Genomic DNA, 13,219 nt, shown 5'->3' with positions numbered 1-13,219 from the left:
CCATACTAAGGTCTCTGTAGCTCTTCTGCTGCATAAAAACATAACTAAGATATAAAATCCTCTCCCTTTTATACGCTAAAGACCTTCTAAACAGTAAGACTGTGGCTTTTTCCCACTTTTTGTCACTGCATCGATATATCATGGATGTTACTTTAGAAAACACTTTTTAGAAAGCATTTGGAGAAGCTGATCTTAAAATTATAACTCTATTACTGAATACGTGGACAAGCAATGATTCTTGCTTCATATTTTGTAAAGCAAACTTTAAAGTAGAGGATTTTAGAAAGAAGAGCACACATGCCATGTAAGGTGTGCAGGAAACACCACCGCTACTCAGAGGTGGCTGTGCTGGGTGGGCGCGGTCCCTGCCCAGCGGGGCCTGCACGGCCTCCCCTCTTCCTTGGCTTCCTCCCTCCTGCGCCGCCCTTCCTGGGGGCCTTGGGGTGCCTCCCGCTCCTCCTCCATCTTCCCTCCCCCTCCTCCTGGCCTTCGTCCCTTCCTCTGTCTTTCTCTCCATCCGTCTCTCCTTCCCTTCTTTCCTTCCTTATGTTGGCATGGCTCAACAATAAATAAAAAGTTAAAAGCTAATGAATAAAACCAACGAGAACTCCCCGAACCCTGACTGCTCTGAACAGTGATGACACACAGAGGCGCTTCTATTAGCTTCTCACCCGCCCGTCCAGAAGTGTTTATGCAAATATAAGCAAGTATCTGTGTGGTTCATGCTTCTGCTTCTCTTCTGCATCTTGCTTTTTTTAAACAAAACGTCCTTGAAATCTTTCTGCATCAGTTCAGAGAGCGCGGCTTCCTTTGTTGCACAGCTGTGCGGTAAGTGAAGGCACTTTGACTGGAGCAGCAGAAAGCAGAACACAGACGGAAATCGCGTTACCTCTGCCTCATCTTTCACAGCGGAGCCAGTGTGTCTCGGTTCTTTATGAATAATAATCACGATAACTACACTTTGAAGTGTTCGAGCTGGGCACGACCCCCTAAGCTCCGTGTGTGACATGCCTTGTTTTAAGCTGTCCTCACCAGCCCTACGAGGCTGAAACCATCCTGCCCATTTTGCAGATGAAACCACTGAGAGGCTGAGGGCTGGAGTGCCTCGCTCATTCCCGCTTTCAAGTCCCGGCTGCAGCGGGCTTTCCAGCCGCTCCTCTCAACAGCTGTGTCTCTGCTCGACTTGCACACCGTCCTCCAGGCCTCACAGGCCACCCCTCTCCCCTTCCTCATCCCAGGCAGCCCTCCCACCAGGACCTTCGCCCGCTTCCCGCACCTGACAGACAGACGGGCGGGCTTTGTCGGGGGGTCAGGCCTGTCCCCCGGCTTTGAACTCGCCCGTTTCCTAGCCGCCCATAGAATGCACCCTGAACCCACTGCGCCCCATGTCCCCCGCGCTGGCCCTCAGGCCTCTGGTCTTTCTGGGTGCTCTGCGATGTCTGTCTAAAAAGCATGCAGCTCCCCCCACCTCGCCCCCAGAGAACAGCCTAGGTGTTACTTCTCCAGGACTCCACTCTATTCGCCGGACCCGGAGCTTCTCCCACTTTAAGGGGACCACACCGAATCACTCCATGCATGGACCACTTCGGAGCTCTTCCCGCAGCGCGTGGAGGGGCTTGGGGGTATCAGTGCCCTCTCCCCATTAAATGGTCCAATGTGAACAGGCTTGTGGCAGAATCCCAAATTCCGCTTTCTGTATCTATAACGCCTGGCACATGGCAACGGAGTCCAACGAGAGCTACAGAAATGCACACAGTTATAAGCAGGTGTATGGATGACGCGTGCAACAATTTATCCAACAAGTTGTTTTACTAAAAAAATAGGGATTCGTTGCCTTTATACACAGGTTCAACACCCTCCCTTCGCTCACGCCTGTAAGAAGCACAGACTCAGAAACACTCAAGAAGACAGACGGCCTCCAACCCACTGGCGTCTGCAGGTTCTGATATCACGGTCCACTCTGCGGGAGGAGCTGGGGCCAAGCAAAGAGAAATAAGGACGGATGTTCTGGAAGGTTCCACATAAGCGGGTGTTTGATGGGAAAGGGCAGACATGGTGTGTGGGGGTGAGCGTGTCACACTGCATTTAACACAGAAACACATGCACACCCACAAAATCAAGTGGACAATAACGGCATAAAGTGAAAAGTGAATGTTCCTCTCCTTTGACCCTCGGTAAAAATATACACACGTTTGTTACACAAACGGCAGGACACACACACAAAAGCTCTGGGCCCCTCCCCTGATGCTCAGGCACATTCACTAGAGGTCAGCTCCTCTGCCCCAACCGTACACGACAGAGCCTTCACACGGGGCAGTGACTCCTACACTGATGAGCCCACGTCACCCGGTGCCCGTGCCCACAGCGCGAGCTGAGCTAACAATCGGGACTGCAGGTAAGACACCACCTCTGTGGTTGGGAGCCCCTCACGTCTCCGGACACCCAGGTGACACGGAGAAGCTTTGAGTAAAAGATGCTGGACAGAGAGGAGGCCCCGAGCAGGGCGTGCTTCCAATCCGGACGTCAGGCCTCTGCCGAGCAGCTCCTGTCCCTTTGGCAAGGGCTTCTTCTTCCCTGAAATCGGGGAGCCCAGACCCACCCTAGTTCGTTCTGGCGCTCCCTCCAGGCCCAGGAACGGGCATCTGGCTGGCAGTGCAGGGACTCATGCAGCTGCAAGGGAAGGGAATTGGGCATGGCCCTCTGATTTTTTTCTTATTAGAGTTGACTTACGGAGTTGTGCCAATTTCTGCCGCACAGCAAAGTGACCTCAGTCATAAATACACATAAATACACATTCTTTTCCTCACACCACCTTCCGTCATGTTCTGTCCCAAGAGACTGAATGTAGTTCCTTCCCTGTGCTGTACAGGGGGACCTCGTGGCTTACCCGTTTTTGTTTGTTTGTTTGTTGTTGTTGTCTTTTTATGGCCGTACCCGCGACACATGGAGAACGCCAGACTAGGGGTCGAGTGGAAGCTGCAGCTGCCGGTCTACACCACAGCCGCAGCAACATGGGATCCTAGCCGTGCCTGCAATCTACAGCACAGCTCACAGCAACACCAGATCCTTAACCTACGAGCAAGGCCAGGGACAGAATGCACATCCTCATGGGTACTGGCGGGGTTTGTGACCGCTGAGCCAGGGCGGACATTCCCTACATTCCAAGTGTCACAGTTGGCACCAACTAACCCCAGCGCCTGTCCATCCCACTCCCTCCCTCTCCCTCTCGGCAGGCTGGTGAAGTCTGTTCTCCGGGTCTGTGAGTCTGTCTGTGTTCCATAGGTAGGTCCATCTCTGCCGTATTTCAGATTCTACCTCTGATCTTTAAAGGCAGTCCACTGTCCTTTGCGAAACCAGCACCGCTGACCAAAATGCTAAGCTGTCTTCTGTGTTTCCAGGGCTGAATCTGGTGCCTACATGCTTCATGTCTCCTTTAATCCTTCCGACACTTCCGTTAAGAAGATGTCACTATACCCCTTTCACTGAAAGGAGACCGAGGCTCAGACTCCTGGAGTGAAACAACGTCTCCAAAGTTACACAGATCTTGTGGCAGAATTAAGATCACACCTCCCACTTTTTACCCAAACTTCAGCCTGACATCAGCCCCCGTGGCTTTCCTTCTCGACGGCCAGGGTGCTGTCTGGTGCGGGTCTGTAGATCCAGTTTCCACAGCTCGCTTTTCTCCCCTTCTGATCTGGTCTGAACTAATATCTTAATTGTGGTCAAAGTGCTGCTTTGAAGATACACAAATTCTAGCAAATGATTTTTGTGGAAAATATCAGTGAATGTTCTGGGTTTTAAGTAAGTGATTTATGCTACTAATTCACATCTCAAGTAAGATGAAAAGTTTAAGACATTCATAAAACAGCCTTTTAGAAAATAATCTACAGCGTCATTATTTTCCAAGATTAACCCTTTTGTCAAGCTTCTGATACATGATCTATTGCAATTCAAAATCATTCTTTTGTTTTCAGTGTTCTATTCCCTACCTTCCATCCATACAACGCCCCCCACACACACAGATAGGTAGGGAGATTGATTGATTGATTGATTGATTGATTGATTTGGAGTTACAGAGTATTTGGACCAACAGACGAAATGGGTCACCTTGCATGAAACTGTGTGGTGCTGTCCCCACCGTGACCCACCCCCACACCTCGGTGCTGGTCACCCAAGGGGACAGTTCTCTCTTGGCGCCGAGGCTTGACGCCCACAGCTGCCTGTGTGTGCAGGTGGGACGATGCCTCCAGGGACTGGTTTAATTTGATCTCATGCCCACGCCGTTTGCAGGGTGATGTGAGCACATTTCTTGGGGGGCAGGTTGAGAAACGCGCGTCATTAGGAAATTTCTCCTCTTTGAGCCTCTGGGGTTCGTGGGGCTGCCTGTCCTCCGCAGGTGTCACAGCTGTTCTTTCCCCTCTGCAGCCTCTGTGCAGGCTTCATCCTCACCTCCCAGCTCACGCGGCAGCCAAGTGCTTGTCTGCAGGGTAACTTCCTTGCAGACACCAAGAGCTGGCTCTGCTGGGTGAGTTTGCAAGTAATAAAACTAGAGATAGTAAGAGCGATATTCCATTTTCCAAAAATGACTGGGGCCACTTAGGAACTCTTAATTTGGATATTCACCACAGGTTGGCAAATCCTGCGTAAGATCCACTTGCTGCCGACCTTTCGAATCAAGTTTTATGGGAACGCAGCCCTGGGCCTGGCTCACACGGGGTCCTGGCTCCTCTCCTGCAGCCACGGTGGCAACCAGCGGTTGCTTAGAGGCCACAGGGCCCACAGAGCCCAAGCTGTTTACTACCTGGCCCTTTGTAAAAAAAAAGCTGCCCACCCTGACCCAAGCCATCAGATGCTTGACACATTTTCCTTTCACGGACAGTCTCGTGAAGATCCAGCCTTTGTCCCAGGAGCTGCGGTGCTAACGCATGAGCATCCCCACTTTAAAACGCGCACCTGTGTATTTCAATCCACTGTTTTCTCTCCTCGCCCAGGGACGAATGTGTTTACGGCATGTTTACGGCAAGGAGGCCTGTCCTGATTACCCCGAGGGCCCAGCCCTCGTCTTCAGAGGATGAGCGACTGGGGGAAATACCCACAAACCGGAGTCTAAGTGTGGGCACTGCCTGCTCTTGGCGCCGATGTCCCACACGGACCTTCCGAGTCCTGTCCCCTGAGCAAGGGGCAATGGGGGGTGGTGAGGACGGGGGGAGATGACACGAGGGTGCTGGTCGTGTCCCGCTGTCAGCACTATCACCCTGCTGGGCTGGAGGACCTGCAAGCTCACCTTACACCCGGAGGCCGCCACCACCTCCAGGGCCTGTGACGGACACTTGCGCAGAAGGCCGGCAGGCTGGGTGCGAGCAGGACTGGGGCTTGCCCACCCTTTTGGGACAGGTCCCTCCATCCACCTTGGAAATGCAGCCCTCTCAAAATCACACATTCCGCCTCCACTGAGAAGCCTACTCAAGGCCAAGGATGAAGGGTAAACATGGATTTCCCTATGAAACCTAGTTTGTGTGTTTATTTTTGTTTAATGCCCGGTGAGCCTTGTCTTTGAATGCTGTGTAACACGCCACGTTGGTAACTGTCATTTAAATGTGGACCATTTAATCCATACCAGAATGCCAATTCAGACCCATATAAAATATTCCATTCAGCATTCTGTAATTTATGATGAAAACTCAATGAGATTAGACAGAGCAAGAGAGCCAACATGTAAGAAACAACTATAGCTCAGAAACTTTAACTGACTTGAAAGTCGGCTGTTAGTTTAACATTCAATGTGCATAGTTGGTTTTTTTTTTTTTTAACTCCAGGGAAATGACGATTAAACATAATGCCTTCCCCAAACCAAACCAGTGAGTGGGTTTCTTTGAGGGAAAGCGAATGAGATACAGACGAGACAATAATTAGAGCAACTGTGACCTATTATCCCAGTTCACAAAGCTCTTAAAGCTCACGGCGCCCACAAGTCTGCAGCATATGGAAGTCAATCCCAGCCCTCGTTTCCTCCGAGCAGGGAGTAGCTCTATTAGCAGACAGGCACGGGGGGTAGTCGGCAGACAAATAAATTACTACCACACAGTGAACGGCGCAGGCACGCCCGAGTTCTCCCCGCACGGCGTCCGAAGACGTTACCAGTGTACAGAATCTTCCTCTTTTTCTCTAGCAGACGACATGCCCCAAGTGGGTATGAAGACGATGCTACTGGTGCTTCTGAAGTCAGTGTCCTGCACATTTTGAGACCCTGAGCTTTGCAGAGACGGAAATTACTCACCTGCAGCCATCAGATGCCAGCCTATGACATTCCCTAAAAAATGTGCTGGTGCCAACCCTCACCTCCAACTCTTCAAGCCACAGTTAGTAAACTTACTAACCAGTTACTTCTGCAGCAAATGTAGATTTGGGGGCAATGGTTCAAAATGACACCTTTCCACTGAGTGTCCCAGTACCACGCACTCCACACTTGTGACCCAAGGACACCTCCAAGCGCCCAGAAGGATGCGGGCGTCTTTCCCACCCTACATAGCTTTGCAGCAAGAACAATATACGCATCATCGAATTTAACTGCAAATGGCTCTTTTTAGCATAAATTGTCTCTTTGCAGAGGATGCACTGCAGGATTTTAACTGCCTCCCAGAAGAGGGGAAGCACTGAGAAGCTGAGATGGGAGCAGTGGCTCACAGCAAATGGGGGGTGCAGGGTACGGAGACCCCTAGAGAGGGCAGCAGGTACCTGAACTCAGTCGCCCCCCAGGCGTGTTTCTGTTCGGATCGGATCCTGCTCCCTCTGTTGCTCAGGATTCAGAGACGCTCACGGGACGTCGAGACGTCACCAATTCTCCTTCAGGCTCATCTTCTAAAGGACCAGACAGCAAACAACAGTGTAAGTGACCACGGAGGGAGGTCGGCAAGAACCCACTTCTGTGCTCTGACACGCCCGACAGGACGTGGTTTATGAATGGGTGCCTGCGCGCTGAGAGGTGTCACGGACTTTACTCAGAAACACGGACGGGAATGACCATGGCGGACAAGCAGCAAGTGCTTTTAAGTGTTGAGGTGATTTGTTTTGAAATCAAAGATACTTCATTTCACTTCATTGTTTTTCTTTTTACAGCTGCACCTGCAGCGCATCGAAGTTCCCAGGCCAGGGGTAGATTCGGAGCTGTGGCAGCTGTAGGCCTACACCACAGCCACAGCCACAGCCACAACTCTGGATCCAAGCCGCATCTGCAACCTGTGCTGCAGCTTGTGGCAACGCTGGACCATTAACACACTGAGCCAGGCCAGGGATGGAAACCGCATCCTCCCGGAGGCAATGTCGGGCCCCTAGGCTGCTGAGCTGCAATGGGAACTCTGGGAACTAGCTAAGAATTTTAAATACATGTGTCTAGGTTTGAAGGTAAAACTCAGGGCACTTAATATTTAAATGGACCAATTACCACCAATTTGTAAGACTGTTGCCTTCTTTAACACTTTGTTGCAATTAAGAAACAACTTAATAAGTGAGAAATACTTCTGCTATGTAACAATTTCTTGGAAATCATGTGCTTTCATTCATAATAAAATACAATCTGTTGATGACAAGTGTGTTTCTAAATGCCAGCTCAAGTTTATTCTAGTGGAATCACAACAAAAGACATTCTTAATGAACAGAATTTTAGAATTTATCAACTTTCTATCAAGGTTTTCTGCAATATTACCTCAGTGTTAGGACCTATTGATTGTTCTAGTTGGAGAAGAAAATACCAAGATTATTTCAAAATGAGCCTTACTGTCAAGGAGAGAATGTATTTTGTTTAAAAAAGAAAAGCAGAAGAAGCTGAACCAGAATATTGGAAAGTGGAGAGAGCTGGGGGGGGAGGGTCTCAGTTGTGGAAGCTATTGTTTCTGGAAACCTCCAAATTCAGAGATGCTCATGGGGTCTACAGCAAAAACAGGCGAAATGCGAAATGCTAACGGGCAGCAGCGAAGTGTGTCAGGCAAATGAAGAGACCCCGAGGGTCTCCTGCCTGCCGAGCAGCCGCATCCCAGTGTTACCATAAGTCCTCTAAAAGATGCTGTCCTCCGCTTCCTGCGAGTTACCCTGCAGGAGAGCGAAGACTCAGAGTGCTCCGGAAGTGGGACTTAACATAGGAGAACACAGGGCAGATGAGATTATTTCCCTCGTAGGCATTTACCCCAGCAAACCCGTAACGAACAGGACAATTCAAATACAGGCGCATGGAGCTAGATTCTGCTTTAACATTACCCTGAAAAATCAAGTTTGCAAAGAAGCATGAGAACTGGAATGTTCTGTATGAAAGTCTAGACTCATTCATGTGGAGTCACCTTGTAATACTGTGAAAGACACTTTTAATACAAATTGTGATCTGTGGTTTTGTTTCGAGCAGCCTGCAGCCAACAAAGCTGAAGAATCTTTGAGAACAGCGTGTTCTGTGGCTGTTTTTTGTTTACCAACGCTCAACACACGCGCACATACATGCACACGTGTCGACACACACGCCGGTGGATATCCACACTCGTGCCCACGTCATGCGCAGACCGGTCCACACACATGCCCGCCGCCCCGCACATAATGCACTCGCGTCGACACCCACGTGCACACGCGCGCGTCCTCCCGTATGTGCACACCCACGTGCACACGCCCGCGTCCTCCCGTATGTGCACACCCACGTGCACACGCGCGCGTCCTCCCGTATGTGCACACCCACGTGCACACGCGCGCGTCCTCCCGTATGTGCACACCCATGTGCACACACGCGCCGGAAGCCACCGTGTCACCGCCAGCCCCCGGCGCGCAGGCGGCGCGGGAAACCCAACTCCCGCGCCCCCCGGGCGGGCCCGCCCGCAGCGGACCTGGGCCGGGAGGGCTCCGCGCCCGCCGCTCCGAGACGCCGGCGCTGGGGACGCGGAGCAGGGGACGCGGAGCCGGGCTGCTCCGCGGGCGGCGCCCACGGCGGCGGCACCGGGCGGCGCGGGCTCGGACGCCGTCCCAGAACGGCCCAGGGGAGCACCGCGGCACACGGCGGCGGGACGGCGAGGCCGGCCTTCCGCGGGGGGCGTGTGGGGTCGCGACCCCCGGCGGCCCGGGCTCCCCGACGGCGGGAGCGCTGTGCTCCGGCCCCGAAGCGCCCCAAGGGCCGGAGGCGCCGGGCGCTCGGCTCCGCTCGCCCCGTGCTCCTGCCGCGGGGCGCGCTCACACGCAGACCGTCGCCGAGGCGACCCCAGGAGCGGCGCCGCCGGGGCCCTTCGGCCCGGGGCCGCCCGCAGCGAGCGCGACCCGCCGCGGCAGGAGCGCGTCCGTGGGCTCCACGCGCGGCCCGGGCGCGGCCGGCAGGGTCGGCGCGGCGCGGCGGGCACCTGCCCCCCGCTTCCCTGAGGTCCCCCCTCCACGGGCCTTTCTGGGGGGGCGCTGCTCCGGGGCCGCAGGCGCGGGCCCTCCTGGGCGCCCGCTGTGGGGTCGCCTTCCAGCGGAAAGGTCTCCTGCCTTCCTGGCTCTCGCTAAAGTTCTGGGAGGTGGGCTCAAAGATGAGGGACATGTTTTGACAGGGCCTCTTCCTCAGACGCACCACACGGAGCGCTGCGCGCACACAGCCCTCGGCCGCGCGGCGAGGGGCGAATCCTCCAAGCCTCGCGGGAGCGGACGGGAACTGCGGCGGAGACGAGGGAGGGAGGCGGGGGGCGCGCAGGCCCCGCCCCGACGCTGCCCCGGCCCCGCCCGCTTCCCCCGCCCTGCCCCTGTCCTGCCCCCGCCCACTGCCTCCCCGCCCCTGTCATGGCCCCGCCCACTGCCCTGGCCCCGCCCCTGCTCTGGCCCCGCCCGCTGCCCTGGCCCCGCCCCTGCTCTGGCTCCGCGCCCGCCCTGGCCCCGCCCCCCGCCCGCTTCCAGTACCCGGAGTGTCTGCCTGCGGAGCGCACGGCCGGCCGGCCGCGTGAGGGTCAGAAGAGTACAGTGCGTCTCAGCCCCGCGTCCCCGGAGCCCCAGCGCCCCCAGGGCTCTGCACACGCGCGTTGTCTGAAACTGCCAGCAGAGGCCACGTCCCGTGGCTCAGCCACCGGGCGGAGAGGAACACGTCTCGGTCACTCACTCCTGCCTCCTTCCCTCTGGGCCAAACTAAAGATAACTCAGTAAACAGCCTTGGTTCTAGAATGTGCTTAGGAGCCCAAAACTCAGCCCCCGGTCGCCTAGGAGATTTGAGAACATGTCTACTTCTGGTTTTTCAAAGAAAAGAACAAGGGTCGTTTTCAGAAGACGGAGATGAAAGAGTGATGAAACCTCAAGAAGAAATGACAAGAAGTCAGAAGGATGGAGGCAGATTTTGAAATTATCCCTTTCTTCATTTTCTTCCCCTTGTTAGGACTGCACCTGCGGCATATGGAAGTTCTCTGGCCCGGGGTCGAATTGGGGTTACATGGGAGGCCTGGGCCACAGCAACAGGGGATCCTTAACACACTGAGTGAGACCAGGGATCAAAGCCGAATCCTCACAGACACTGCATCAGGTTCTCAACCTGATGAGCCACAGGGGAACTCCCCTCTCTTCATTTTTAAGTGTGTACTTTTTTGTGTGTTCTGAATCTATCCCATCACATATTTGCCCAGTGGCTTCCATTGCTTAGAGGCAGAGATGTAGTTTTTTGGGTTTTTTTTTTTTTTGTCTTTTTGTAAATTTTAGGGCCATACCCGCGGCATATGGAGGTTCTCAGGCCAGGGGTCCAATCAGAGCTGTAGCTGATGGCCTACGCCACAGCCACAGCAACTCGGGATCTGAGCCGTGTCTGAGACCTACACCACAGCCCGCGGCAAGGCCGTATCCTCAACCCACTGAGGCAGGCCAGGGATTGAACCCTCCACCTCACAGTTCCTATTTGGATTGGTTATGCACTGAGCCACGACGGGCTCTCCTAGTTTTGACAGTTAAGAAGGTCAGCTCTCCCTCCCAGACCTGGGCTTTCCAGCTCAGCATCTCAGAACCTGTGCAGTATAGCTCCTCAGAATTCCAGCTCCACCGAAACCTCTCAGCAGGGGCTTTGATTCCAGCCTGTCCACTAACAGCATAAGAGGATTTCAGCTAATGCAATTTGCAGTCTGGATCCTCGACAGAGAAAAAAACATCATGGGCACAATCAAGCTGCAGCTACCCTCTGATCACTAGGTGTTCCTGAGCTTGGACCAGTATCACAGCAAGTGTTTCACTGGTTCTCTACACTGAAAAGGAAATGCACGTTTCCCACTGTGGGCTTTTAGGGGTTTGCAGGACCCTGACCCAGAGGAGAGGAGCTGGAGGCCACAGAGGGAGTGGGGGATGGCCGGGCTCTGTAAGGCGTGTCAAGACCTGGGCAGTGTGGTGACACGTCAAAACACGCATGCCCGGCCTCCCGCCTCCCGCCTCCAGCTGGTGCCCCACATGGGCCTCAGTCTCAAGGATGCCCAGATGCAGTTCATGCCGTGTCGTGTAAAACCAAAAATGAAAACCTGTCCGTAGTGGACCAATCAGATTAGCAGCTTAACCCAGAACTGGCCTGTCTCTTGACGGGGCCACGTCGACAAGAGGCAGAGCAAAGAGGCAGGAATAGTCACCCTGTATACATACAACGAGGCAGCTCGAAAACAAAATACTGCACGTTTCCATGTGTATGCACGGAAAGGGGGAAGGTGTTTAGAATGGGCGCAGACCCAACGGCTAAACGCAAAAAGGGGTGGGGTTTTAAGGACTAAGAATACCTTCATTTTTCACTTCAACAAGTATAATTGCTTCATATTTTATTGCCAAAGCAAATCGATGTCACATTTTATATAATAAAAAACTGAAAAATATGATCATTTCCTAGATCTATGACTACTTTCAGAAGTTACCTATCAAGAGCCCCTGCTGTGGCTCAGGGGCTTACGAACCTGACTAGTATCCACGAGAATGTGGGTTCGATCCCTGGTCTCACTCCGGGAGTTAAGGATCCGGTGTTGCCATGAGCTGTGGTGTAGGTCGCAGATGTGGTTTGGATCCTGCATTGCTGTGGCTGTGGTGTAGGCTGGTAGCTACAGCTCCAATTGGACCCCTAGCCTGGGAACTTCCATATGTTGTGGGCATGGCCCTACAAAGCAAAAAACAAAACAAAATAAAACAAAAACAGTTACCTATTAATTCCTGTGAAGAATGGTTAACAAATTTAAGTTGAAAAATTAAGCTTTCAAAGCAACATATTAATTACAAGCAACCTGAACTCTCAAAAAAACCCAACTGTCCATTGCTTCACAGCATATTTATAACTGGTTCTGGGATCTGCTGACTGTTTACACACCAATAAACAATGCTACAAGAAAATCACATTTAGGCCCAATTAGATCATTCTAGCTCATTAAAAAAAAATCTTCCAGATGAAGCAAAATAATATAGAAAAGCAATTAAACATGCGGGCAGTTAAAACTAAGGCCATCAGGGCTAGTCAGAGAGGAGGGGGCTGCTGTGACCCGGGCAGCTGAGCCAGCAGGACGGCCCGCAGCAGCGGGAACACGGAGCGGGGGCGTCCAGCATGACAGGTCAGCTGTGAGCCTGTGGCCCCTCATGGAGGCCAAGGCTTTATTTCCAAAGGCACAACCCAGTGACAGACACAGCAAGGAAGAACAGCTCTTGGCCTCACTAGACACAGAGCTGGACGTAGCCTTGACAGTGACGCAGCCCCCTCTTTCAGACGTGCATGCCGAAATCCGGAAGCTGAACCACCCGCCCAGTCTTTCAAGGGGAGGGGCAGCATCCAGCCCCAGGTGGACGGCTCGGTGCAGTTCCCCAGCCACGTGAAGACTGCCTCAGAGAATCCTTCTGTTAATCTGATCAAAAAAGCCAAGCTTTCGTCTTCAGGTACCCGGACCAACTGCTCGTGCGGCGGGACAGAGTGGGGCAGCCCCAGCCTGGGAGCCTCCTCCTCGGTTCTGAGGGTCACTTGCTGGGGGCCCTCGGGGTGAACTTGGGACACCAGAACTGGCCTCACATGCTCACCCCTGCAGGCAGTGGTAGGATTCGACCCCGGAACTGGTTGCATCCACCCCTGAGGCTTTCAGGCTCGAACCCCTTGCCTGCGGAAACGGGAGGTTTGTTCTGAAATCAAAGCTTCCCAAGAGGCAGTCCCCAAGGGCATCCCAGTGGCAGCTGCCGCCTTGGTTCCTGGGATCAGAGCCCCTTGGTCCCTGGGCTCAGAGCCCCTTGGTCCAGATCCCAGTGA

The 13,219-nt window shown here is 53.5% G+C and overlaps 1 protein-coding gene across 50 annotated transcripts in view; it reads right to left on the bottom strand.

The window, feature by feature from the left end:
- MYT1L (myelin transcription factor 1 like) overlaps window positions 1-13,219 on the bottom strand; it is a 365,227-nt gene that overhangs the window by 236,492 nt on the left and 115,516 nt on the right. For 27 of the 50 annotated variants that reach the window (XM_085020083.1, XM_085020074.1, XM_085020067.1 and 24 more), the window contains one exon: window positions 6,736-6,858. The exons of the other annotated variants lie outside the window; for them this stretch is intronic. The gene's annotated coding sequence lies outside the window, so the exon portion shown is untranslated. The remainder of the gene's footprint in view (window positions 1-6,735; window positions 6,859-13,219) is intronic. 50 annotated transcript variants of the gene reach the window in all.

Source organism: Sus scrofa, chromosome 3 (assembly GCF_054392235.1).
Source record: "Sus scrofa isolate SSC_HxYL_T2T_F1_AM1 chromosome 3, Sscrofa_HxYL_maternal_Yorkshire_Landrace_v2.0, whole genome shotgun sequence".
Classification (NCBI taxonomy): Eukaryota; Metazoa; Chordata; class Mammalia; order Artiodactyla; family Suidae; genus Sus; species Sus scrofa.
Note: the sequence above shows the minus strand (reverse complement) of the source record. Positions and strands in the feature narration are given on the sequence as shown.